Source organism: Drosophila melanogaster, assembly GCF_000001215.4.
Source record: "Drosophila melanogaster chromosome X; Y rDNA sequence".
NCBI lineage: Eukaryota > Metazoa > Arthropoda > Insecta > Diptera > Drosophilidae > Drosophila > Drosophila melanogaster.
The window spans coordinates 35,941-59,294 of record NW_007931121.1 but is presented as its reverse complement, the minus strand read 5'-3'; the positions used below and the strand labels follow the sequence as shown (position 1 = coordinate 59,294).

Here is a 23,354-nt window from a genome sequence, read left to right as displayed (position 1 = left end):
TTAGTTTCTTTTCCTCCCCTAATTAATATGCTTAAATTCAGGGGGTAGTCCCATATGAGTTGAGGTTGTATATAACTTTATCTTGCCATAAATTCTTTATATATAATGATAAAACATTTAATTAAATTCGTTATAACATTTTTATTAATTCTTGTATGCAAAGTTTTTATTTATCCATTTTAAACGAACCAACGAAGAATAATAACATAACCAAGATTTTTCTATTTCCGAATCATTAATAAGAGACAATTCTAGATGAAAAATATTTCAATTTTTTATGCTAGACATTTCTCAGTATTATTTGATTGAAAAAGAAAATATTTCTCTTCGTTTTTCACATTCAAATGTGAGATAATGTTTTTCATTTATTTTTTAATATTATGAATAAAAATTATTATATTTATCCAATAATATACCATATGCTTATAAAAATTTATAAGCAACTTAATTAGCATAGTCTTACAACCCTCAACCATATGTAGTCCAAGCAGCACTATAAAATTAATTAAAGTACATAACAGCATGGACTGCGATATGCGTTCAAAATGTCGATGTTCATGTGTCCTGCAGTTCACACGATGACGCACAGTTTGCTGCGTTCTTCATCGACCCATGAGCCGAGTGATCCACCGCTTAGAGTTTTATAATTCATTTTTATATAATGTCAATTATGTTTTTATTGAAAGAAATTAAAAATACACCATTTTACTGGCATTTACTAAAATAAATGTTGCGAAATGTCTTAGTTTCATATAAGCATTATGTATCATAATAATCTGGTTGGTTATGGGGTTTGCTATTTTGGGTGACACATACTGCAATTTATATAAAACATTAACCTGATGGATGCCAGGTACAACATTGTTTATTTCAGGTTGTTGCATTAGCCAACGTATGCCCATAACTAAGATGAACAATACATATTCGCAACGCGTGTATAGTAATAAATACACACAAATTTTAAAAATTAGTTAATATCTACCAATTATATTAACACTTATTTCGATGATTACCACACATTCGAAATTATTTTATTTTGATTCGACTTCCACTTTCGAATTTTGTTTCTTCGATTTTCATGTTCGAAACATTATTTTTATAGGAAACGCCGTTGTTGTAAGTACTCGCCACAAATACGCACAACATACATTAGAAATGTTAAAATCTTTTTATGAGGTTGCCAAGCCCCACACTATAAAATAATAAAACCCATCTTCGTTTTATTTTGATTTTAACTTTTGATTCCATGGAATCATTTTGTTATATTTTTATTTTGGTAAATTGTTTTTATTTGTATAATTACAAATGTTTATTAACGGTAAGGATATTATACAATAATGATCCTTCCGCAGGTTCACCTACGGAAACCTTGTTACGACTTTTACTTCCTCTAAATAATCAAGTTCGGTCAACTTTTGCGAAACAACCGTAACACGCAAGGCGTCACAGTGATCACGTCCGGAGACCTCACTAAATAATTCAATCGGTAGTAGCGACGGGCGGTGTGTACAAAGGGCAGGGACGTAATCAATGCGAGTTAATGACTCACACTTACTGGGAATTCCAAGTTCATGTGAACAGTTTCAGTTCACAATCCCAAGCATGAAAGTGGTTCAGCGGTTTACCCGGACCTCTCGGTCTAGGAAATACACGTTGATACTTTCATTGTAGCGCGCGTGCAGCCCAGGACATCTAAGGGCATCACAGACCTGTTATTGCTCAATCTCATTATTGCTAGACGCAATTTGTCCATTTAAGAAGCTAGTGTCCTTATAATGGGACAAACCAACAGGTACGGCTCCACTTACATAAACACATTCAAACACAATAAGCATTTTACTGCCAACATGAATGAAGGCTACATAAGCTTCAGCACCATAATCCTGAAGATATCTATTTAATATATTTGAGTCTCGTTCGTTATCGGAATTAACCAGACAAATCACTCCACGAACTAAGAACGGCCATGCACCACCACCCATAGATTCGAGAAAGAGCTATCAATCTGTCTTACACACTTATGTTCGGACCTGGTAAGTTTTCCCGTGTTGAGTCAAATTAAGCCGCAGGCTCCACTCCTGGTGGTGCCCTTCCGTCAATTCCTTTAAGTTTCAGCTTTGCAACCATACTTCCCCCGGAGCCCAAAAGCTTTGGTTTCCCGGGAAGCGACTGAGAGAGCCATAAAAGTAGCTACACCCAATTGCTAGCTGGCATCGTTTATGGTTAGAACTAGGGCGGTATCTGATCGCCTTCGAACCTCTAACTTTCGTTCTTGATTAATGAAAACATCTTTGGCAAATGCTTTCGCTTAAGTTAGTCTTACGACGGTCCAAGAATTTCACCTCTCGCGTCGTAATACTAATGCCCCCAAACTGCTTCTATTAATCATTACCTCTTGATCTGAAAACCAATGAAAGCAGAACAGAGGTCTTATTTCATTATCCCATGCACAGAATATTCAGGCATTTGAAGCCTGCTTTAAGCACTCTAATTTGTTCAAAGTAATAGTACCGGCCCACAATAACACTCGTTTAAGAGCACTAATGCAGGTTTTTAAATAGGAGGAACATATGAAAAAATACAAGTATTTAATCACATATAAGAACTCCACCGGTAATACGCTTACATACATAAAGGTATAGTACTAACCACAATTGTAAGTTGTACTACCCGTATGAAGCACAAGTTCAACTACGAACGTTTTAACCGCAACAACTTTAATATACGCTATTGGAGCTGGAATTACCGCGGCTGCTGGCACCAGACTTGCCCTCCAATTGGTCCTTGTTAAAGGATTTAAAGTGTACTCATTCCAATTACAGGGCCTCGGATATGAGTCCTGTATTGTTATTTTTCGTCACTACCTCCCCGAGCTGGGAGTGGGTAATTTACGCGCCTGCTGCCTTCCTTAGATGTGGTAGCCGTTTCTCAGGCTCCCTCTCCGGAATCGAACCCTGATTCCCCGTTACCCGTTGCAACCATGGTAGTCCTAGATACTACCATCAAAAGTTGATAGGGCAGACATTTGAAAGATCTGTCGTCGGTACAAGACCATACGATCTGCATGTTATCTAGAGTTCAACCAATATAACGATCTTGCGATCGCTTGGTTTTAGCCTAATAAAAGCACATGTCCCATAAGGTTCATGTTTTAATTGCATGTATTAGCTCTAGAATTACCACAGTTATCCAAGTAACTGTTAACGATCTAAGGAACCATAACTGATATAATGAGCCTTTTGCGGTTTCACTTTTAATTCGTGTGTACTTAGACATGCATGGCTTAATCTTTGAGACAAGCATATAACTACTGGCAGGATCAACCAGAATAATGTTTTCTTTTCATATTTCATTCATATTTTTTGAATTGAAATAAGCAATATAAATATTATAGATTTTCCACTTTATATATAATTCCATTTTTTTATATTATTGAATGTAATTCAATATTTTGCCTTTGGGTAAAAATTTTAAATATATTTATAAAAATAAATCCATTCGAATACGGCCATTTTTATATAGCACTCGTAATTCGTATTTCCATTTTTAAATTCTACTTGTTTTACCAATATAACAAGAAGATCATACAATTATTGTAATATATTTTCTATAATTTTGTCTTTATATATACATATATTTCATTCTAAAATATCATTTTATTTCCAACATACATAAATTTTGTATCCACACTTGTACAATTTTTGTTTAACCAAATATAAGTTAAATCATTTGCATCTTGATGATAAATTTAAAATTTATCTCTTTTCATATAACTCTCTGGTAATATATAACATAAAACCGAGCGCACATGATAATTCTTCCAAATTTATATATAAATTTTATATTTCTTTCATATAATAATATGAATCCATTTTGTATTATACCGTAACGATATAATAATCCAACTTTACAGGCAGGTAATAAACTAATATTTGCCTGCCACCAAAAATTAACGATAATATATGGAAACGATTTGTTATTCTATGTATAATAGAAACTTGACTTTTGTTTCAACGATATTATCTAAAATAGCGTATATTCCTATTATCCGCGGAGCCAAGTCCCGTGTTCAAAAAGAACTGAGAAACAAATTTGTACGGATAATAATATACTTTATTATAAGTAACCAATATAATCATTATACGAAATATATATTTCGAACAATGCGAGGTCGGCAACCACTGCCTACCTATAGTAGTTTTTGAACCCGCTGTCCTCAAAGCGGGTATTTTCAATTCCATTTACCACCCAACATACGGGCTATTCTCTTATATATTACGAGAATTTATGAACACTTCATTTTCCATTATTCATATATATTATATGATTATTTTTTCCCCTATATACATATAATAAATATTCATTTTCATATGTATATGATTTAATTTACTCATATAATTGCCAAAATCATATGAACACATACGTTTTGAACAATATGAGAGGTCGGCAACCACTGCCTACCTATAGTAGTTTTTGAACCCTCTGTCGTAAAACAGCTAGCTTACACTACTATATCCATTCACTAAAATGGCTTTTCTCTATAATACTTAGAGAATATGGGAATATTTCAACATTTTTCCATATACATATAATAAATATTCATTTTCATATGTATATGATTTAATTTACTCATATAATGCCCAAAATCATATGAACACATACGTTTTGAACAATATGAGAGGTCGGCAACCACTGCCTACCTATAGTAGTTTTTGAACCCTCTGTCGTAAAACAGCTAGCTTACACTACTATATCCATTCACTAAAATGGCTTTTCTCTATAATACTTAGAGAATATGGGAATATTTCAACATTTTTCCATATACATATAATAAATATTTATTTTCATATGTATATGATTTAATTTACTCATATAATTGCCAAAATCATATGAACACATACGTTTTGAACAATATGAGAGGTCGGCAACCACTGCCTACCTATAGTAGTTTTTGAACCCTCTGTCGTAAAACAGCTAGCTTACACTACTATATCCATTCACTAAAATGGCTTTTCTCTATAATACTTAGAGAATATGGGAATATTTCAACATTTTTCCATATACATATAATAAATATTTATTTTCATATGTATATGATTTAATTTACTCATATAATTGCCAAAATCATATGAACACATACGTTTTGAACAATATGAGAGGTCGGCAACCACTGCCTACCTATAGTAGTTTTTGAACCCTCTGTCGTAAAACAGCTAGCTTACACTACTATATCCATTCACTAAAATGGCTTTTCTCTATAATACTTAGAGAATATGGGAATATTTCAACATTTTTCCATATACATATAATAAATATTTATTTTCATATGTATATGATTTAATTTACTCATATAATTGCCAAAATCATATGAACACATACGTTTTGAACAATATGAGAGGTCGGCAACCACTGCCTACCTATAGTAGTTTTTGAACCCTCTGTCGTAGAACAGCTAGCTTACAGTACTATATCCATTCACTAAAATGGCTTTTCTCTATAATACTTAGAGAATATGGGAATATTTCAACATTTTTCCATATACATATAATAAATATTCATTTTCATATGTATATGATTTAATTTACTCATATAATTGCCAAAATCATATGAACACATACGTTTTGAACAATATGAGAGGTCGGCAACCACTGCCTACCTATAGTAGTTTTTGAACCCTCTGTCGTAAAACAGCTAGCTTACACTACTATATCCATTCACTAAAATGGGAATGGGAATGGGAATATCGCTGAGGGCTCTTCCGTGCAAAAATGCATTGAACGACCCGTGCCCTGTAAGCAGGAAAGACGTCCTCATCGAGAATCCAAAACTTGGATCCCGATAGGCAAGAGTAACGTATGGGATAAACCTATGCGTCACCCGTCCTGGTTCGCTGTCATCGTCCCATCTGTTCTGCCAACTCTGGATTAAACACTCCTCTAGGCGAGTCTTCCTCTGCTCCCAGCTAAGACACGCAATGTCCTCGCCGTAAAGCCAGTCGTTCTCCTCCAGCGGGAATCCACGTTTTAGCTTGTATTTGATCGCTAATAACTTAGCAGCCAGATCAAGCGGGGGAGCTCCACCAAGTACCTGCAGTGCCACTGTGGATACTGTTCGGCATACCGAAAGGCATCCAAGCAGGATTAGCCTCTGGCAGGAGGCTAGTCGCCTCTGGGCAGCTACTTGTTCCGCGGTGTCATACCATACCGGGGCACCAAACAGCACACAAGGTGCCATGAGTCCGTCATATATGGTCCGCCTGGCTCGAGGACTGAAGCCCCAGTCGGCTCGAAGCACACGCGCCAATGCTCCAACGACTCCTGTCATCCGCTGGCGAAGCGAGGCTATGTGCGTGAGGAATTTCATTCCTTCACTAACCGTGATGCCAAGGTACCGACAGCTACGCACGTACGGAAGGTTCGCTCCAGCAAACCTCACCGTAGGCGCACGTCTCAAGGCACCTTTCAGCAGCATGATTACCGTCTTGCTGGTCGAGACGGCAACGCCAACTTCCGCTCCCCACGTTTCTACGATGGACATTAGTTGCGCTCCTTTTTCCTCTAGCACAGCTCGGGAATTTCCCTCGACGAGAAGCAGCAAGTCATCCGCGTATGCACTCAGCTGGCAATACGGCTGGAGACGCTGAAGCAGTACATCCATCAGTATGTCCCAGATAAATGGGCCGCTGATTGATCCCTGCGGGCAGCCTCTAGTTACCGGTACCTCCACGGTACCGGAACTGCTTCGGATCACTGCTCTTCGGCCGGAGAAAAAGCTCTGCCACAAGCCCATTTCCCGGCATCCCAAGTCGGCTAGTCGGCTGAGTGCAGCACTCCATTCGACGTTGTCGAATGCTCCTTTGAAGTCCACGAATGTGCCGAGCACGTATTGCGCCGGGCTGGCGCCAACACTGCTCTTCACGTGCCTCCAAGCATCCTCCACACATCGTCCTTGGCGAAATCCGAATTGCCATCTGCAGCCTTCCGGAAGAACTTCTCTCACACGATTCACCATGATGGCCTCGAGCACCTTTCCAAAGACTGGTAGCAAGCATATTCCTCTGTATGAGGAGGGCTCACACTTGTCCTTATCTGGCCCTTTGAGCAACGAGACAACTCGTGGGCATTTCCACTCGGCTGGAAAGTATCCCAATCGGATGCATCGGGAAAACAATGATGCTAGGTGCTCGGGTATGGCGCGCCAGACTGCCTTGCAGATAGTGCCATTGATGCCGTCCAACCCGGGAGAGCGCCTGCTCTTCAGCCGGGCAACACATGTATCAACCTCGAATACTTCGAGGGCCGGTGGGACTTCCTCCGCGATGGCAGTCGGTGCTTCGGACTCCGCAACTGGGAAAAAATTGCGGAGGAGCACTCGTGCGCAGTCACCCCAATCAGTGATCAGCTCGCCATTCACGCGGAGGCACCCAATCTCCGTGCACTTCCTGCGACCTCGGCAAATCTTGTAGACGCGCCCCCATGGGTCGTCGGCATGATCTCCCACGAAGCGTTTCCAGTCATCCATCTTCGCCCTTCCAATGAGCTTCTTGTAGTAGGCTGAGGCACGCCTCAGCTCGACCACTACAAGCTCTACAGCGGCATCGTCATCTCGACGCCTTCCATCTTGGAGCAGGCGACGAAGTCTTCGAACTTCGCGCCTTGCAGCGCAGAGGTCGGCAGTCCACCAACGTGCTCTCCTGCTGGGCGATCGAGTCAACTTCCTTCCTAGCGCAGTATCACATACACTATGTACTATACTGCGCAGGGTCGAAACTTGCTGGTCCAACGGCGACTCTGAAAAGTTTTCCGGAAGTTCGGCTATTCTACTCACAATTTCCTCCTTGAACAATCGCCAACGTGCATTGGAGAAGTTCCAGGACGGCACAGGAGCTATGCTCTCAACTGCGCGCGCGGTAGTTGGTTCGGCCACAACAGTAATGATGTTGTGGTCACTCAATTCCCACTCGCCCACTCTCCACTCATATGTGGCCCACATAGATGCTGCTTCATTGACGATTGTCACGTCGATATCACTAGTCGCTCTGTGATTATCGAACGTGTACACCTCTGTTGACTGGTTTAGGGCGGCGACTCTTGCCTCCAGCATCCACTCAGACAGCAGCTCACCCCGTCTGTAGTTAGCTTGCCCCTCGGCATGACGAGAGAGTTTGCTAAGCCACATGGGGGACACTGCATTCGCGTCGAGGCCCAGGATTGCGGGGGTTCTGCTGGCCTGCAGCAGGACCGCATCCATGTACCGGAGGTACGGTTCCAGAGGTGCATCGAACTGGCAGTATGCGGCGCAAAGGAAGATTGAGCCAAAACTCCCTTTAACGACCAGACATACGCCATAATCTGTGGTGAGAGTTTCCACTGGCATGCAGATGGCTTCCTGATGATCCACTAGGATGGCTGCCTTCCCTCGCCGGTCGGTGAAAACCCTCATTCTTTCAGGCAGCACATCCATTTCATCCCCGCCAAGATACGGCTCCTGCACCAGAGCAAACATTGACTCCGATCTCCTGAGTCGGACTCCGAGCTCGATGGTCGCAGCTCTGCCTCGGCCACAGTTCGCTTGGATGAAGCTAAACATTAGTGTCTAGCTTGCACCCTCGCTAACAACGCTCCGTATATCGGGCAAGCATTCGAGAGCATATAATGCCCCGAAGGTTGCCCTCTGTGACGGCAGTTCCGGCAGTCCACCGGGTTTTGGCACTTTGCCGCGGTGTGGCCTTGTTGCCCGCACTGGCGGCAAACACTCTCCTTCTGCCTGCATTCACTAACCTTGTGGTCGAAACCCACACATCTGTGGCAGGCATAGGTGCGGACTTGCGATCGGCATCGGAACGAAAACCACTTAATGTAGACACGTCCTACATCAAGTTTCGCCATCGCCCGGTCGTCTACCTCTAGCGTCACGTTTACGGTGGCACCGTCAGTAGCCGACCACGCCTTGGTCACCAGGTGCACCGACTTTTTGAACTGGGCCAGAGTCATTTCACTGTCGAAGTTGTTCTCGTGAAGCTCCTGCATGAACTCTTCTGGGCCGATGGCTGTGTCGACGTCATAGACTATGACCTTCGGCTTCTCGGCCGCGTTCCGTGCCACATTCAGTCCAAGTTCTGCGAATCTTTTCGATGCCATCACCTTCTGCAGCTCTCCAACCGAAGGAGTACGAATGATCGCACCACCACCTCGACGGAGCTCACGTACCTCGTGTACTCTGACTCCGAGGGAGGGTGCAACCATCGTCCGCACCTTTTCGGCTATGGCTTTCCCCGATAGCGCAGGGTCGTCGCACTTCACCACCGCTGACCACGTCTCCCGAACCTTGGTTGTCCGCGGGGCAGCGATGGGTGCAACCTGAGGCATCTGGGGAGCATTGGCGGCAGTAGTGTTCGCCTTGGACGGCGGCGGCGGCGGTGGTGGCATAGCGAGCCGCGTCTCCAGTTCTCCACACCGGAGCATTAATGCCATCACCAGCTCATCATAGCGGCTGATGGCACACGAGAGCTCTTCCGTGTCTACGCCTCCTAGGCTGCGGAAACTGTTTCGCACCATGCGCTGGGTGGCCGACAGCTCTGCCATCATGGCTGCTTGCCCAGCACGGGCGGCAGCGGTGGCAGCGGTGGCAGTGGTGGCAGCGATTTTAGCAGCAGTGGAAACATCAGGGGCAACAGTGTGATCAACAGCGGGGGCAGCAGCGGGGGGGGCAGCATCGTTGGCAGCGCTTGACGTAGCCGCCCGGGCATCCTCCAGCGATGAAAACGTCTCCTCCAGCACACCAACGGGTTCTGGCACTCCATTCGAGGGAGTAGGAATCTCGTTAATCCATTCATGCGCGTCACTAATTAGATGACGAGGCATTTGGCTACCTTAAGAGAGTCATAGTTACTCCCGCCGTTGACCCGCGCTTACTTGAATTTCTTCACTTTGACATTCAGAGCACTGGGCAGAAATCACATTGTGTCAACACCCGCTAGGGCCATCACAATGCTTTGTTTTAATTAGACAGTCGGATTCCCCAAGTCCGTGCCAGTTCTGAATTGATTGTTAATTGATAATCGTTATAATTAATAAGAACTAATTGGTTTAACCCAAATAGTATTCTTAAAAATTTTAGCAAGAAAGTTCCACAATTGGCTACGTAACTAAACTATCCGGGGAACAAGTAACTAACATAAATGCTAGAAACTCTATTTACCCAGAACGAGCACATAAACCATGTTATTGTTTCCCAATCAAGCCCGACTATCTCAATCTTCAGAGCCAATCCTTATCCCGAAGTTACGGATCTAATTTGCCGACTTCCCTTACCTACATTATTCTATCGACTAGAGACTCTTCACCTTGGAGACCAGCTGCGGATATTGGTACGGCCTGTTGAGAAGTTTGCGTGTCCCCACCATAAATTTTCAAGGTCCGAGGAGAAAATATCGACACAACAGTATATGTCATGCTCTTCTAGCCCATCTACCATATCTCTCTGCGAAAGACTTCCATGGTAGTACGGCTATAAAACAGAAAAGAAAACTCTTCCGATATCTCTCGACGGCTTCTTTATGGTCGTTCCTGTTGCCAGGATGAGCACGAGGCCCATATTTAATAACAAACGGATACTCAACAGGTTACGGAATTGGAACCGTATTCCCTTTCGTTCAAAATTATTCAAGTGTATTATAATTCGCTTTGTTTATATAGTTAGGCATTTTTGTTTTACTTGAAAATTTTCGGCTTTCGCCTTGAACTTAGGACCGACTAACTCGTGATCAACCACTGTTCACACGAAACCCTTCTCCACTTCAGTCCTCCAAGGTCTCATTCGATTATTTGCTACTACCACCAAGATCTGTACCAATGGCAGCTCCATGCAGGCTTACGCCAAACACTTCTACGCATACCATTGTACCTTCCTACTCACTAAAGTTTCAAAATTTATATCACAAGTAATATAAATCATCTACTTTAGCGGTAATGTATAGGTATACAACTTAAGCGCCATCCATTTTAAGGGCTAGTTGCTTCGGCAGGTGAGTTGTTACACACTCCTTAGCGGATTTCGACTTCCATGATCACCGTCCTGCTGTTTTAAGCAACCAACGCCTTTCATGGTATCTGCATGAGTTGTTAATTTGGGCACCGTAACATTACGTTTGGTTCATCCCACAGCGCCAGTTCTGCTTACCAAAAGTGGCCCACTGGGCACATTATATCATAACCTTGAACTTCATATCAAGAAAGTTAAGGTTCTTACCCATTTAAAGTTTGAGAATAGGTTAAGATCGTTTCGACCCTAAGGCCTCTAATCATTCGCTTTACCAGATAAGATTATTTTATATAATATTAAAATGCACCAGCTATCCTGAGGGAAACTTCGGAAGGAACCAGCTACTAGATGGTTCGATTGGTCTTTCGCCCCTATACTCAATTCTGACAATCGATTTGCACGTCAGAACTGTTTCGGTCTTCCATCAGGGTTTCCCCTGACTTCAACCTGATCAAGTATAGTTCACCATCTTTCGGGTCACAGCATATATGCTCAAGGTACGTTCCAGTTAGAGGCATAAATAATATAAATATACATTATACATAACTATATAGAACGCCCCGGGATTGTGTTAATTAGCAGCTATAAATAGCTAAAAAACTAATCCCATTATTAGTCAAGTTAATTACGCTATTAGGTTTATATCCCAATAACTTGCACATATGTTAGACTCCTTGGTCCGTGTTTCAAGACGGGTCCCGAAGGTATCCTGAATCTTTCGCATTGTTAATCATACAAGTGCATATAATAAACACAAAAATCAATGATAATTATGCCATTATATAATTCCGAAAAATTAACGCACTGTAATCATATAAATCTATCAGCACTTTATCAAATTAATAACATTTATTCTGTGTTAAAATGCAAGCAATTTAATTGGAATAAACTATAAGTTATATTTTATGATAAATTTGGTATATGCTAATAGATTACAATGTCCTTATATGGAAAAAATGCACACTATTCTCATAATATTATTTAAATATTACAATTTTAATGATGAATTTTCCATAACGGATATTCAGGTTCATCGGGCTTAACCTCTAAGCAGTTTCACGTACTGTTTAACTCTCTATTCAGAGTTCTTTTCAACTTTCCCTCACGGTACTTGTTTACTATCGGTCTCATGGTTATATTTAGTTTTAGATGGAGTTTACCACCCACTTAGTGCTGCACTATCAAGCAACACGACTCTTTGGAAACATCATCTAGTAATCATTAACGTTATACGGGCCTGGCACCCTCTATGGGTAAATGGCCTCATTTAAGAAGGACTTAAATCGTTAATTTCTCATACTAGAATATTGACGCTCCATACACTGCATCTCACATTTGCCATATAGACAAAGTGACTTAGTGCTGAACTGTTTTCTTTTCGCTCGCCGCTACTAAGAAAATCCTTGTTAGTTTCTTTTCCTCCCCTAATTAATATGCTTAAATTCAGGGGGTAGTCCCATATGAGTTGAGGTTGTATATAACTTTATCTTGCCATAAATTCTTTATATATAATGATAAAACATTTAATTAAATTCGTTATAACATTTTTATTAATTCTTGTATGCAAAGTTTTTATTTATCCATTTTTAACGAACCAACGAAGAATAATAACATAACCAAGATTTTTCTATTTCCGAATCATTAATAAGAGACAATTCTAGATGAAAAATATTTCAATTTTTTATGCTAGACATTTCTCAGTATTATTTGATTGAAAAAGAAAATATTTCTCTTCGTTTTTCACATTCAAATGTGAGATAATGTTTTTCATTTATTTTTTAATATTATGAATAAAAATTATTATATTTATCCAATAATATACCATATGCTTATAAAAATTTATAAGCAACTTAATTAGCATAGTCTTACAACCCTCAACCATATGTAGTCCAAGCAGCACTATAAAATTAATTAAAGTACATAACAGCATGGACTGCGATATGCGTTCAAAATGTCGATGTTCATGTGTCCTGCAGTTCACACGATGACGCACAGTTTGCTGCGTTCTTCATCGACCCATGAGCCGAGTGATCCACCGCTTAGAGTTTTATAATTCATTTTTATATAATGTCAATTATGTTTTTATTGAAAGAAATTAAAAATACACCATTTTACTGGCATATATCAATTCCTTCAATAAATGTATTTATATACCTAAAATAAATGTTGCGAAATGTCTTAGTTTCATATAAGCATTATGTATCATAATAATCTGGTTGGTTATGGGGTTTGCTATTTTGGGTGACACATACTGCAATTTATATAAAACATTAACCTGATGGATGCCAGGTACAACATTGTTTATTTCAGGTTGTTGCATTAGCCAACGTATGCCCATAACTAAGATGAACAATACATATTCGCAACGCGTGTATAGTAATAAATACACACAAATTTTAAAAATTAGTTAATATCTACCAATTATATTAACACTTATTTCGATGATTACCACACATTCGAAATTATTTTATTTTGATTCGACTTCCACTTTCGAATTTTGTTTCTTCGATTTTCATGTTCGAAACATTATTTTTATAGGAAACGCCGTTGTTGTAAGTACTCGCCACAAATACGCACAACATACATTAGAAATGTTAAAATCTTTTTATGAGGTTGCCAAGCCCCACACTAACTATATAAATAAAACCCATCTTCGTTTTATTTTGATTTTAACTTTTGATTCCATGGAATCATTTTGTTATATTTTTATTTTGGTAAATTGTTTTTATTTGTATAATTACAAATATTTATTAACGGTAAGGATATTATACAATAATGATCCTTCCGCAGGTTCACCTACGGAAACCTTGTTACGACTTTTACTTCCTCTAAATAATCAAGTTCGGTCAACTTTTGCGAAACAACCGTAACACGCAAGGCGTCACAGTGATCACGTCCGGAGACCTCACTAAATAATTCAATCGGTAGTAGCGACGGGCGGTGTGTACAAAGGGCAGGGACGTAATCAATGCGAGTTAATGACTCACACTTACTGGGAATTCCAAGTTCATGTGAACAGTTTCAGTTCACAATCCCAAGCATGAAAGTGGTTCAGCGGTTTACCCGGACCTCTCGGTCTAGGAAATACACGTTGATACTTTCATTGTAGCGCGCGTGCAGCCCAGGACATCTAAGGGCATCACAGACCTGTTATTGCTCAATCTCATTATTGCTAGACGCAATTTGTCCATTTAAGAAGCTAGTGTCCTTATAATGGGACAAACCAACAGGTACGGCTCCACTTACATAAACACATTCAAACACAATAAGCATTTTACTGCCAACATGAATGAAGGCTACATAAGCTTCAGCACCATAATCCTGAAGATATCTATTTAATATATTTGAGTCTCGTTCGTTATCGGAATTAACCAGACAAATCACTCCACGAACTAAGAACGGCCATGCACCACCACCCATAGATTCGAGAAAGAGCTATCAATCTGTCTTACACACTTATGTTCGGACCTGGTAAGTTTTCCCGTGTTGAGTCAAATTAAGCCGCAGGCTCCACTCCTGGTGGTGCCCTTCCGTCAATTCCTTTAAGTTTCAGCTTTGCAACCATACTTCCCCCGGAGCCCAAAAGCTTTGGTTTCCCGGGAAGCGACTGAGAGAGCCATAAAAGTAGCTACACCCAATTGCTAGCTGGCATCGTTTATGGTTAGAACTAGGGCGGTATCTGATCGCCTTCGAACCTCTAACTTTCGTTCTTGATTAATGAAAACATCTTTGGCAAATGCTTTCGCTTAAGTTAGTCTTACGACGGTCCAAGAATTTCACCTCTCGCGTCGTAATACTAATGCCCCCAAACTGCTTCTATTAATCATTACCTCTTGATCTGAAAACCAATGAAAGCAGAACAGAGGTCTTATTTCATTATCCCATGCACAGAATATTCAGGCATTTGAAGCCTGCTTTAAGCACTCTAATTTGTTCAAAGTAATAGTACCGGCCCACAATAACACTCGTTTAAGAGCACTAATGCAGGTTTTTAAATAGGAGGAACATATGAAAAGATACAAGTATTTAATCACATATAAGAACTCCACCGGTAATACGCTTACATACATAAAGGTATAGTACTAACCACAATTGTAAGTTGTACTACCCGTATGAAGCACAAGTTCAACTACGAACGTTTTAACCGCAACAACTTTAATATACGCTATTGGAGCTGGAATTACCGCGGCTGCTGGCACCAGACTTGCCCTCCAATTGGTCCTTGTTAAAGGATTTAAAGTGTACTCATTCCAATTACAGGGCCTCGGATATGAGTCCTGTATTGTTATTTTTCGTCACTACCTCCCCGAGCTGGGAGTGGGTAATTTACGCGCCTGCTGCCTTCCTTAGATGTGGTAGCCGTTTCTCAGGCTCCCTCTCCGGAATCGAACCCTGATTCCCCGTTACCCGTTGCAACCATGGTAGTCCTAGATACTACCATCAAAAGTTGATAGGGCAGACATTTGAAAGATCTGTCGTCGGTACAAGACCATACGATCTGCATGTTATCTAGAGTTCAACCAATATAACGATCTTGCGATCGCTTGGTTTTAGCCTAATAAAAGCACATGTCCCATAAGGTTCATGTTTTAATTGCATGTATTAGCTCTAGAATTACCACAGTTATCCAAGTAACTGTTAACGATCTAAGGAACCATAACTGATATAATGAGCCTTTTGCGGTTTCACTTTTAATTCGTGTGTACTTAGACATGCATGGCTTAATCTTTGAGACAAGCATATAACTACTGGCAGGATCAACCAGAATAATGTTTTCTTTTCATATTTCATTCATATTTTTTGAATTGAAATAAGCAATATAAATATTATAGATTTTCCACTTTATATATAATTCCATTTTTTTATATTATTGAATGTAATTCAATATTTTGCCTTTGGGTAAAAATTTTAAATATATTTATAAAAATAAATCCATTCGAATACGGCCATTTTTATATAGCACTCGTAATTCGTATTTCCATTTTTAAATTCTACTTGTTTTACCAATATAACAAGAAGATCATACAATTATTGTAATATATTTTCTATAATTTTGTCTTTATATATACATATATTTCATTCTAAAATATCATTTTATTTCCAACATACATAAATTTTGTATCCACACTTGTACAATTTTTGTTTAACCAAATATAAGTTAAATCATTTGCATCTTGATGATAAATTTAAAATTTATCTCTTTTCATATAACTCTCTGGTAATATATAACATAAAACCGAGCGCACATGATAATTCTTCCAAATTTATATATAAATTTTATATTTCTTTCATATAATAATATGAATCCATTTTGTATTATACCGTAACGATATAATAATCCAACTTTACAGGCAGGTAATAAACTAATATTTGCCTGCCACCAAAAATTAACGATAATATATGGAAACGATTTGTTATTCTATGTATAATAGAAACTTGACTTTTGTTTCAACGATATTATCTAAAATAGCGTATATTCCTATTATCCGCGGAGCCAAGTCCCGTGTTCAAAAAGAACTGAGAAACAAATTTGTACGGATAATAATATACTTTATTATAAGTAACCAATATAATCATTATACGAAATATATATTTCGAACAATGCGAGGTCGGCAACCACTGCCTACCTATAGTAGTTTTTGAACCCGCTGTCCTCAAAGCGGGTATTTTCAATTCCATTTACCACCCAACATACGGGCTATTCTCTTATATATTACGAGAATTTATGAACACTTCATTTTCCATTATTCATATATATTATATGATTATTTTTTCCCCTATATACATATAATAAATATTCATTTTCATATGTATATGATTTAATTTACTCATATAATTGCCAAAATCATATGAACACATACGTTTTGAACAATATGAGAGGTCGGCAACCACTGCCTACCTATAGTAGTTTTTGAACCCTCTGTCGTAAAACAGCTAGCTTACACTACTATATCCATTCACTAAAATGGCTTTTCTCTATAATACTTAGAGAATATGGGAATATTTCAACATTTTTCCATATACATATAATAAATATTCATTTTCATATGTATATGATTTAATTTACTCATATAATTGCCAAAATCATATGAACACATACGTTTTGAACAATATGAGAGGTCGGCAACCACTGCCTACCTATAGTAGTTTTTGAACCCTCTGTCGTAAAACAGCTAGCTTACACTACTATATCCATTCACTAAAATGGCTTTTCTCTATAATACTTAGAGAATATGGGAATATTTCAACATTTTTCCATATACATATAATAAATATTTATTTTCATATGTATATGATTTAATTTACTCATATAATTGCCAAAATCATATGAACACATACGTTTTGAACAATATGAGAGGTCGGCAACCACTGCCTACCTATAGTAGTTTTTGAACCCTCTGTCGTAAAACAGCTAGCTTACACTACTATATCCATTCACTAAAATGGCTTTTCTCTATAATACTTAGAGAATATGGGAATATTTCAACATTTTTCCATATACATATAATAAATATTTATTTTCATATGTATATGATTTAATTTACTCATATAATTGCCAAAATCATATGAACACATACGTTTTGAACAATATGAGAGGTCGGCAACCACTGCCTACCTATAGTAGTTTTTGAACCCTCTGTCGTAAAACAGCTAGCTTACACTACTATATCCATTCACTAAAATGGCTTTTCTCTATAATACTTAGAGAATATGGGAATATTTCAACATTTTTCCATATACATATAATAAATATTTATTTTCATATGTATATGATTTAATTTACTCATATAATTGCCAAAATCATATGAACACATACGTTTTGAACAATATGAGAGGTCGGCAACCACTGCCTACCTATAGTAGTTTTTGAACCCTCTGTCGTAGAACAGCTAGCTTACAGTACTATATCCATTCACTAAAATGGCTTTTCTCTATAATACTTAGAGAATATGGGAATATTTCAACATTTTTCACTTATACACATAATAAATATTAATTTTCATATGTATATGATTTAATTTACTCATATAATTGCCAAAATCATATGAACACATACGTTTTGAACAATATGAGAGGTCGGCAACCACTGCCTACCTATAGTAGTTTTTGAACCCTCTGTCGTAGAACAGCTAGCTTACACTACTATATCCATTCACTAAAATGGCTTTTCTCTATAATACTTAGAGAATATGGGAATATTTCAACATTTTTCACTTATACACATAATAAATATTAATTTTCATATGTATATGATTTAATTTACTCATATAATTGCCAAAATCATATGAACACATACGTTTTGAACAATATGAGAGGTCGGCAACCACTGCCTACCTATAGTAGTTTTTGAACCCTCTGTCGTAGAACAGCTAGCTTACAGTACTATATCCATTCACTAAAATGGCTTTTCTCTATAATACTTAGAGAATATGGGAATATTTCAACATTTTTCACTTATACACATAATAAATATTAATTTTCATATGTATATGATTTAATTTACTCATATAATTGCCAAAATCATATGAACACATACGTTTTGAACAATATGAGAGGTCGGCAACCACTGCCTACCTATAGTAGTTTTTGAACCCTCTGTCGTAGAACAGCTAGCTTACACTACTATATCCATTCACTAAAATGGCTTTTCTCTATAATACTTAGAGAATATGGGAATATTTCAACATTTTTCACTTATACACATAATAAATATTAATTTTCATATGTATATGATTTAATTTACTCATATAATTGCCAAAATCATATGAACACATACGTTTTTAACAATATGAGAGGTCGGCAACCACTGCCTTTTTCATATGTATATGATTTAATTTACTCATATAATTGCCAAAATCATATGAACACATACGTTTTGAACAATATGAGAGGTCGGCAACCACTGCCTTTTTCATATGTATATGATTTAATTTACTCATATAATTGCCAAAATCATATGATACATACGTTTTGAACAATATGAGAGGTCGGCAACCACTGCCTACCTATTATAGTAGTTAATGACGAGGTGTTTGGCTACTCTTGATAAAATTCTTTAAATTCTTTATATATTAATTATATTCTCTATAATACTTAGAGAATATGGGAATATTTCAATATTTTTCACTTATACATATAATAAATATTAATTTTCATATGTATATGATTTAATTTACTCATATAATTGCCAAAATCATATGAACACATACGTTTTGAACAATATGAGAGGCCGGCAACCACTGCCTTTTTCATATGTATATGATTTAATTTACTCATATAATTGCCAAAATCATATGAATACATACGTTTTGAACAATATGAGAGGTCGGCAACCACTGCCTACCTATTATAGTAGTTAATGACGAGGTGTTTGGCTACTCTTGATAAAATTCTTTATATATTAATTATATTCTCTATAATACTTAGAGAATATGGGAATATTTCAATATTTTTCACTTATACATATAATAAATATTAATTTTCATATGTATATGATTTAATTTACTCATATAATTGCCAAAATCATATGAACACATACGTTTTGAACAATATGAGAGGTCGGCAACCACTGCCTTTTTCATATGTATATGATTTAATTTACTCATATAATTGCCAAAATCATATGAATACATACGTTTTGAACAATATGAGAGGTCGGCAACCACTGCCTACCTATTTTAGTAGTTAATGACGAGGTGTTTGGCTACTCTTGATAAAATTCTTTATATATTAATTATATTCTCTATAATACTTAGAGAATATGGGAATATTTCAATATTTTTCACTTATACATATAATAAATATTAATTTTCATATGTATATGATTTAATTTACTCATATAATTGCCAAAATCATATGAACACATACGTTTTGAACAATATGAGAGGTCGGCAACCACTGCCTTTTTCATATGTATATGATTTAATTTACTCATATAATTGCCAAAATCATATGAATACATACGTTTTGAACAATATGAGAGGTCGGCAACCACTGCCTACCTATTATAGTAGTTAATGACGAGGTGTTTGGCTACTCTTGATAAAATTCTTTAAATTCTTTATATATTAATTATATGATAGGGACAATATCATACGCGTCACTAAATTGATGACGAGGTCTTTGGCTACTCTTGATAAAATTCTTTATATTAATTATATGATAGGGACAATATCATATGCGTCACTAAATTGATGACGAGGTGTTTGGCTACTCTTGATAAAATTCTTTAAATTCTTTATATTAATTATATGATAGGGACAATATCATATGCGTCACTAAATTGATGACGAGGTGTTTGGCTACTCTTGATAAAATTCTTTAAATTCTTTATATTAATTATATGATAGGGACAATATCATATGCGTCACTAAATTGATGACGAGGTGTTTGGCTACTCTTGATAAAATTCTTTAAATTCTTTATATTAAAATTATATGATAGGGACACAATATCATATGCCTGCGTCACTAAATTGATGACGAGCTGTTTGGCAACCATTTATTTTATATCGAATCATCAAGCAAAGGATAAGCTTCAGTGGATCGCAGTATGGCAGCTGCTCAACCACTTACAACACCTTGCCTGTTACAAAAGTCGTTTACAATTGATTCTAGGCTTTGTCATTGTATTAAATAATGCTTTTATATGTAACTAGCGCGGCATCAGGTGATCGAAGATCCTCCCAATTTACTATGTTACAAATTACATTGGCATCACATCCATTGTCGTTTATAAAGTAAATTATAAACTTTAAATGGTTTAGAAGCCATACAATGCAAATTGCCCCTTATTTATCATTGCAGTCCAGCACGGATACGACCTTAGAGGCGTTCAGGCATAATCCAACGGACGTAGCGTCATACCACTGTTCGCTCGAACAAGTATTGTGCCATTGGTCCGTACCTGCGGTTCCTCTCGTACTACGCAGGAATGCTGTCGCAACAACGTTTTGTCATTAGTAGGGTAAAACTAACCTGTCTCACGACGGTCTAAACCCAGCTCACGTTCCCTTGCATGGGTGAACAATCCAACGCTTGGTGAATTTTGCTTCACAATGATAGGAAGAGCCGACATCGAAGGATCAAAAAGCGACGTCGCTATGAACGCTTGGCCGCCACAAGCCAGTTATCCCTATGGTAACTTTTCTGACACCTCTTGTTAAAAACTCTTTAAACCAAAAGGATCGATAGGCCGAGCTTTTGCTGTCCCTGTGTGTACTGAACACCGAGATCAAGTCAGCATTTGCCCTTTTGCTCTATGTGTGGTTTCTGTCCGCACTGAGCTGGCCTTGGGACACCTCCGTTATTATTTGAGAGATGTACCGCCCCAGTCAAACTCCCTACCTGGCAATGTCCTTGAATTGGATCATACCTGAGTAATTGGAGTTATACCAAATTTTCAAATCAAAAATACATAAATGCATCGTTTTATTAAAGAATTTGTTTGCGATTATATAACAAACTCGTGATACTTTGATCAAGAAGCTTGCATCAAAACCCAATACCATAAGATATAATAAATATATCCGTATAATGGCTAGGAAATGATACACGTTCCATTTAATCAAGTAAGTAAGGAAACAATAAGAGTAGTGGTATTTCATTGACGATACCAAACCGAGGTCTAATATCTCCCACTTATTCTACACCTCTTATGTCTCCTTACACTGCCAGATTAGAGTCAAGCTCAAAAGGGTCTTCTTTCCCCGCTAATTATTCCAAGCCCGTTCCCTTGGCTGTGGTTTCGCTAGATAGTAGATAGGGACAATGTATGCTTTTCGGATCCCTCCGAACTTATTTTACGTGGCGTGTTCCACACTGAAGGGATTACAACCACGGCACCCTATACACCCACAAGTGAGCATATGGTGCATGTGTCTGGATACGCCAGACAAGCGTCCCGGACTAGAAGCTATAGCTATGTACATAGCGACCACCCCGGTAGCAATTCGAGTACTTGCTTGCCGGGCAAGCACTCCCCCTTGCTGAGGAGCGAGATCTACCTAAAATCTCTACTGATCTCTGGGTCTCAGCACCCGAGTTTTGCGCAACCAGCACCGTAACTCAAACGTCGAGCATGAAGGCTCTACCCGCGATATGGGTACCAACCACAGCCACCACGATACTCCCACCAGGGGGCCTACCTCAATGAGCAGTCTTGGATAGCTGCTCAACCCGTGGTACCGAAAAGAGGCTCGGTGGGCCTCCCCCTTTTGCTCCGACAAGCAGGGTTAGAGGAATCCTATCGCTGTATTAGTCGTCTCTTACGACAAGCAACAGCGGACTGTGGTAGTATTCTCGCCCGCTAACCACACGGCAGTAGATAGGGACAATGTATGCTTTTCGGATCCCTCCGAACTTATTTTACGTGGCGTGTTCCACACTGAAGGGATTACAACCACGGCACCCTATACACCCACAAGTGAGCATATGGTGCATGTGTCTGGATACGCCAGACAAGCGTCCCGGACTAGAAGCTATAGCTATGTACATAGCGACCACCCCGGTAGCAATTCGAGTACTTGCTTGCCGGGCAAGCACTCCCCCTTGCTGAGGAGCGAGATCTACCTAAAATCTCTACTGATCTCTGGGTCACAGCACCCGAGTTTTGCGCAACTAGCACCGTAACTCAAACGTCGAGCATGAAGGCTCTACCCGCGATATGGGTACCAACCACAGCCACCACGATACTCCCACCAGGGGGCCTACCTCAATGAGCAGTCTTGGATAGCTGCTCAACCCGTGGTACCGAAAAGAGGCTCGGTGGGCCTCCCCCTTTTGCTCCGACAAGCAGGGTTAGAGGAATCCTATCGCTGTATTAGTCGTCTCTTACGACAAGCAACAGCGGAATCTCGTTAATCCATTCATGCGCGTCACTAATTAGATGACGAGGCATTTGGCTACCTTAAGAGAGTCATAGTTACTCCCGCCGTTGACCCGCGCTTACTTGAATTTCTTCACTTTGACATTCAGAGCACTGGGCAGAAATCACATTGTGTCAACACCCGCTAGGGCCATCACAATGCTTTGTTTTAATTAGACAGTCGGATTCCCCAAGTCCGTGCCAGTTCTGAATTGATTGTTAATTGATAATCGTTATAATTAATAAGAACTAATTGGTTTAACCCAAATAGTATTCTTAAAAATTTTAGCAAGAAAGTTCCACAATTGGCTACGTAACTAAACTATCCGGGGAACAAGTAACTAACATAAATGCTAGAAACTCTATTTACCCAGAACGAGCACATAAACCATGTTATTGTTTCCCAATCAAGCCCGACTATCTCAATCTTCAGAGCCAATCCTTAT

General features: G+C 38.7%; 8 non-coding genes, 1 pseudogene and 2 further genes across 11 annotated transcripts; all 11 read right to left on the bottom strand.

The window, feature by feature from the left end:
- On the bottom strand, positions 1-4,191 carry pre-rRNA:CR45846 (ribosomal RNA primary transcript:CR45846). The gene has a single exon (NR_133554.1). The product of NR_133554.1 is annotated as a pre-ribosomal RNA (primary transcript).
- On the bottom strand, positions 461-490 carry 2SrRNA:CR45840 (2S ribosomal RNA:CR45840). The gene has a single exon (NR_133557.1). It is a non-coding gene; the product is annotated as a 2S ribosomal RNA (ribosomal RNA).
- Positions 519-641, bottom strand: 5.8SrRNA:CR45839 (5.8S ribosomal RNA:CR45839; the record flags this gene model as incomplete). Its single annotated transcript, NR_133556.1, has 1 exon — positions 519-641. It is a non-coding gene; the product is annotated as a 5.8S ribosomal RNA (ribosomal RNA).
- 18SrRNA:CR45838 (18S ribosomal RNA:CR45838) lies at positions 1,336-3,330 on the bottom strand. Its single transcript, NR_133555.1, has one exon. It is a non-coding gene; the product is annotated as an 18S ribosomal RNA (ribosomal RNA).
- A 5,618-nt stretch (positions 4,192-9,809) lies between the features above and the next one.
- 28SrRNA:CR45837 (28S ribosomal RNA:CR45837) lies at positions 9,810-12,524 on the bottom strand (the record flags this gene model as incomplete). Its single annotated transcript, NR_133553.1, has 1 exon — positions 9,810-12,524. It is a non-coding gene; the product is annotated as a 28S ribosomal RNA (ribosomal RNA).
- Positions 9,810-16,672, bottom strand: pre-rRNA:CR45845 (ribosomal RNA primary transcript:CR45845). The gene has a single exon (NR_133549.1). The product of NR_133549.1 is annotated as a pre-ribosomal RNA (primary transcript).
- Positions 12,910-12,939, bottom strand: 2SrRNA:CR45836 (2S ribosomal RNA:CR45836). The gene has a single exon (NR_133552.1). It is a non-coding gene; the product is annotated as a 2S ribosomal RNA (ribosomal RNA).
- 5.8SrRNA:CR45852 (5.8S ribosomal RNA:CR45852) lies at positions 12,968-13,090 on the bottom strand (the record flags this gene model as incomplete). The annotated part of the gene is made up of 1 exon (NR_133551.1): positions 12,968-13,090. It is a non-coding gene; the product is annotated as a 5.8S ribosomal RNA (ribosomal RNA).
- Positions 13,121-13,189, bottom strand: mir-10404-1 (mir-10404-1 stem loop). The gene has a single exon (NR_156798.1). It is a non-coding gene; the product is annotated as a mir-10404-1 precursor RNA (primary transcript).
- 18SrRNA:CR41548 (18S ribosomal RNA:CR41548) lies at positions 13,817-15,811 on the bottom strand. Its single transcript, NR_133550.1, has one exon. It is a non-coding gene; the product is annotated as an 18S ribosomal RNA (ribosomal RNA).
- Positions 16,673-20,554: 3,882 nt separating the features above from the next.
- 28SrRNA-Psi:CR45851 (28S ribosomal RNA pseudogene:CR45851) lies at positions 20,555-23,354 on the bottom strand (annotated as a pseudogene; the record flags this gene model as incomplete). The annotated part of the gene is given in 2 exon segments: positions 20,555-21,812; positions 22,892-23,354. The product of its transcript is annotated as a 28S ribosomal RNA pseudogene (ribosomal RNA).